General features: G+C 50.3%; 2 non-coding genes across 2 annotated transcripts; both read right to left on the bottom strand.

Annotated features, from left to right (window-relative positions):
• Nucleotides 1-3,836: 3,836 nt before the first annotated feature.
• Nucleotides 3,837-3,907, bottom strand: TRNAG-CCC. Its single transcript has one exon. It is a non-coding gene; the product is annotated as a tRNA-Gly (tRNA).
• A 503-nt stretch (nucleotides 3,908-4,410) lies between these two features.
• TRNAQ-CUG lies at nucleotides 4,411-4,482 on the bottom strand. Its single transcript has one exon. It is a non-coding gene; the product is annotated as a tRNA-Gln (tRNA).
• Between the last annotated feature and the right edge of the window lie 410 nt (nucleotides 4,483-4,892).

The following is a 4,892-nucleotide window of genomic DNA, read 5'->3' as shown; positions in this document are numbered from 1 at the left end:
TAAGGGAGGACCCCCCACTGAAGTAACATTCAAAGTCGTGGCAGGCGAGTTCAGGGGTCCTCCTGACGTCAGTAGGGGCAACCACCGGGGTCCACCCGTAGGCCCCGGGCTCACAAGATCTTGGGCCCCGGCGAGGGCAGCGCGGGAACACCTCTTAGAGCAGAGGCGAATACATGGAGCAATGTCAATTTCAAACCTAAAGTTGCTGCATCATAATTTGCTTATTGGATAAACCCGAGTCTGGGTAGTAACCTTTTATGATAATTTTTAACACCTTTCAGTCCCATAGGGTAACAGCTATAGGGCAACATTGTGAGTGGCTCTGAAGCCAACACATTAGCATAAAACTAGGTATAAAAAGCGCATGCATCAGGTAACAAGCAGGAAAGAGGGAACAGAACGGTTATTTCTGTTCCACGCCCGGCCCCCAGACTCCTGGTGTGAGTGAGGATCGGATCCTGATGAAGGGATCTTCCCTGGTAATCCCTCTGACAGCATTGAATGGGGATGCCTGACTTCACTGGAATCACTTGGCGCGCACCTGGCATTGAGGGACTATCAATAAGTTGCCAACCCATGTCTGTCTATCTGTTGTTTTGAACAGCCCAGTGGCTAACACCCTCGCAGTGCCCAGTTGGCCTGTGACAGAATTGATCTATCTATCTGTTGTTGTTATCTGTTGTTATTATTTACTATTAGCTCTTTAATACTGCATTATCTGCTTTTCACATTTATCTTTCTGTTACCTGTTGTCTGTGTGTAAGCTATAATAAATTTGCCTTTATTTCACTCCCAACTTTGCCTCCTCGATCCGAAACTGAATCAAACAGCCCAGTTGGCCTGTAATAAAATTGATACACTCACAGTGCCCAGCTGGCCTGTGACAAGCATAGCTGCTTGCACACTCAGGAGTGCGGTGCGGCTCAGGAGCACAGCTCCCTACCAGCTCAACTAAAAGGGATCCGGGGGGCTTCCCCTCCAGATCCAGCTCAGCTGTGTTGGCTTCCTCTGCCCCACTTACCTTTGGGGGATCAGCTGTTGCTGCCCCTGCTCCTGGCTCCACTGTTGCGTCTGCCTTTGCCTCCACCTCGGGTCAGGTAAGGGGGCACACGTGTGTGTGGGGACACATGTGTGTCCAGTTCCCTCCTCTCCTCTCTGCTCCTGGCTCCCGAGTGCCGGGGGCTATGTCAAACCACAGCTTTTAAAGGCTGCTACCTTTGCTATGGGTTGGGATGGACATCCCTTGTGCTGCTAGGATTGCTCCCTTAAGGAATGACCATTCATCATGAACTCCCCTCCCTGTCAAGCCATCGTCTCTCAGGGCCTTGACAACAGGCCTCCTGAGCTTCTCAAAGTTGGCTTTCCTGAAGTCAACGACTTCTGCATCGCTGACTGACTTGCCAGCTTTGTGATGGATAGTAAAAATGATCAGCTCTTGGTCGCTGTCTCCCAGCTTCCTTTCAGTTCTTAGGTCACTGACTAGATCATCCCCTTTGGCCAGGACCAGGTCCAGCAGCGCCTTACCTCTTCATAGAATCATAGAATCATAGAAGTTGGGTCAGAAGGGACCTTGTAGATATTCAAGTCCAACCCCCTGCCTGGGCAGGAGGAAAACTGGGCTCAATTGACCCCAGACAGGTAGACATAAAGCCTCTTCTTAAAGACCCCCAGGGTAGGAGCCGGCGCCACTTCCCTTGGAAGTCGGTTCCAGATCTTAGCCACCCTGACTGTGAAGTAGTTCCTACGGATGTCTAATCTAAACCTACTCTCCAACAACTTGTGGCCGTTATTCCTTGATATCCCAGGGGGCGCTAGGGGAAACAAGGTCTCCCCCAAACCCTTCTGGTCCCCCCCCAGTGAGTTTATAGACAGTCACCAGGTCCCCCCTCAGTCTTCTCTTGTGAAGGCTGAAGAGGTTCAGGTCCTGTAACCTCTCATGGTAGGGTCTGCCCTGCTGTCCTCGGATCATGTGGGTGGCCCTCCTCTGGACCCTCTCCATGTTGTCCACTTCCCTCTTGAAGTGGGGTGCCCAGAACTGGACACAGCACTCCAGTACTCTTGTTGGCCCATAAACTTCTTGAGATAGCTAGAGCTCATCTACACATGTGAGGAAGCTTTGCGATGGATCTGATTTGGCTAGGTGTTCTTCCCATGAGATGTTTGGGTAGCTGAAGTCTCCCATGACAACCATGCACCAAGAGCATGCAGCTTAGGCTAGTTCCCTGGCAAAATCATGGTCAAACTCTTCTTCCTGATTAGGAGGTCTGTAGTAGACTCCTAAAATTCTATCCGCTTCCCCTTGTATTCTAAGCCAGAGGGTCTCCGGTTGTCTTCCTTGGGTGCCAATCTCAGCTTGTTGGGATGTATAGCTTTTCTTGGCATAGGGAGCTACACCCCTGTCCCTTTTTCCAGCATGATCTCTCCTGTACAGGGTATAGCCATCTACACCCATGGTCCAGCCATAGGGGGAGTCCCATCAGCTCTCCGTTATCCCTATGAGGTCATAGTCATTTTTGTTTAGCAGAACAACCAGTTCTTTCTGTTTATTCCCAAAGCTCCTGGAATTAGTGTACAAGCAAGTAAGTGTGCCGTTGAAGGCCATAGGCTTGCTCGCAGTCAAGGAGGAGCTCTGTTTCTGACCTTGGGTAGGAGAGGGTTCTCTTGAGCATTCTAACCTGTTGACTTTGTGGTTGATGCTTGGTGGGTTAGGTTGGGTGGTTACCCACCCATCCCCTGGTAAGCCTTGTTTAAAGCCTGGTCAAGGAGGTCAGCCATTCTGGCTGAGAAGAGCTTCTCAATTTCTTGCAGCTCCTGCCTGGCTCAGACTCTAATGTGCCTGAGGTGAGGTGTTCAAGGTGAAGCTGGGCAGGCACATTGTCAAGCTCATCTGAGCCCAATAACTTCCTGCCTCTGCCAGGGGACTGGACATGATGATCTGGAAGGTCACTTCTGGGCCTTTGACCCCCACATCATACACAGACACAAAAGTCCCCCCCCCCACCATACACACACAAGCACACCCACCATACACACCCTCTGGAGGGCCATGAGATTTTTTTTTTAATGGTGTCACACACTATTAGTGCTGCTAGTTGTGTATACACTTACACATGATTCATAAGTTGGAGTACTGCATCCAGTTCTGGGCGCCACACTTGAAGAGGGACGTGGCTAGCATGGAGAGGGTCCAGAGGAGGGCCACTCACATGGTCAGGGGGCAGCAGGGCAGACCCTATGAAGAGAGGCTAAAGGGCCTGAATCTATTCAACCTCCACAAGAGAAGGATGAGAGGGGATCTGGTGGCCGTCTATAAACTCACTGGGTGGACCAGCGGGAACTGGGGGAGGCTCTGTTCCCTCAGGTACCATCCAGGGTTACTAGGAATAACAGCCACAAACACAGAGAAGGTTCAGGCTGGACATCAGGAGGCGTTACTTTACAGTTAGGGCTGCTAGGCTCTGGAATGGGCTCCCAAGGGAGGTGGTGCTCTCTCCTACTTCGGGGGTCTTCAAGAGGAGGCTGGTCAGATATTTGGCTGAGGTGTTATGAACCCAGCACTCATTCCTTCCTGGGGCAGGGGGTTGGATCTGATGATCTGTTTAGATCCCTTCCGACCCTTAGCACTACGATACTATGATAAGATAAATCCAGAAGTTTTAAAAAGGAATCAATAATGTCAAAGTATGCTGTCCTATTCTACCTTTTCTGAGGTCTTTGTATTGGAAGATCTGTTTTATTTTTTTTAAGTCAAGAAATCAGTGAAAGTTACCAACAAACATCTGTGTCAACGACTGGATTAGGTTGTTAAGGCATGCAAAAAGTTCACGAGGCACTACTGCAATGGCTGGGAATTGAACCCAGGTCTCCTACATGGGAGGCAGGAATTCTACCATTGAACCACCAATGCTTGATGCCATGGTACTTGTGTCCAATTCCTGAAAAAGAAAAGAGGAAGCTGACCCTTCCTTCCAGTCTGATGAACTCCAAGGAGGAACAAGTGCAAAGTTTTGGGTGATCTTCACTCTCGTGCTCCAAAGCTGATCAAGCATCACTGGCCACAACTGAAAGAAAAGGCCTGCAGTAGAAAAAAGAGGAAATGCTATAACCGTGGGGACGTGATTGGGCTACCTTTTGTGTGTTTGTTTCTTTATCTTGGCTGCCACGAGGACCCCAAATCCCTTTCTGAGCTCCTGCTTTCCACGTGACTGCCTCCTTCCCTGCGATGGGTGCAGTGATTAAAAGCATCTGGGAATGTGGATGCCCTATGGGCTGGATGGACATAGCAGATGCAGGCCATAGGCTGTGTTTTGCACACCCCTGCAAATGTGTGGAAGAGTAAAGAAAAGGGAGATCAGTAGAGAGCCAAGCCACCTCTTCAAAAGAGCTGGCAGTGCAAGAAGGACAAGCCACAGGTCCTGCCAAGACTTGAACTTGGATTACTGGATTCAGAGTCCAGGGTGCTGGCCATTACACCACAGAACCAATGCATACCACCCTTCCTGACTGTGTGGAGAAGCCTTTCCAGAGGCCACCTGCCAGGGCAGCCAGTCCCCAAGACTCCCCGAGTGTCTGTGGGGAAGAGCTCCTCAGGCTGGTGAGGCAGTCTGAACAAACCCACTCCTCTGACCAGGCAAGGCTTCAGAGAGTCCTCTAGCCATCCGCAGAGGGGGAGGAAAGGGGATGTACAGAGGTGCTTCCCTTGCCCTTAAGCAATAAAACCCCAGCCTTTGTGGGTGGTTTAGTTTTGAGTAAAGTTGTACTTCATGAATTTGTTCTGGGTTTGACTCCTACCCCATGCTGGTTCTCTCCCTCTGTCTATTCTCTGGCACCCTCCTCCTGTTCTTAGCTTTCCTTCCATGCAGGTCATGAATTCCTCGGAAACCACCCATCCT

The sequence above is a fragment of the Alligator sinensis genome, unplaced genomic scaffold (assembly GCF_000455745.1).
Source record: "Alligator sinensis unplaced genomic scaffold, ASM45574v1 scaffold1183_1, whole genome shotgun sequence".
NCBI lineage: Eukaryota > Metazoa > Chordata > Crocodylia > Alligatoridae > Alligator > Alligator sinensis.
Note: the sequence above shows the minus strand (reverse complement) of the source record. Positions and strands in the feature narration are given on the sequence as shown.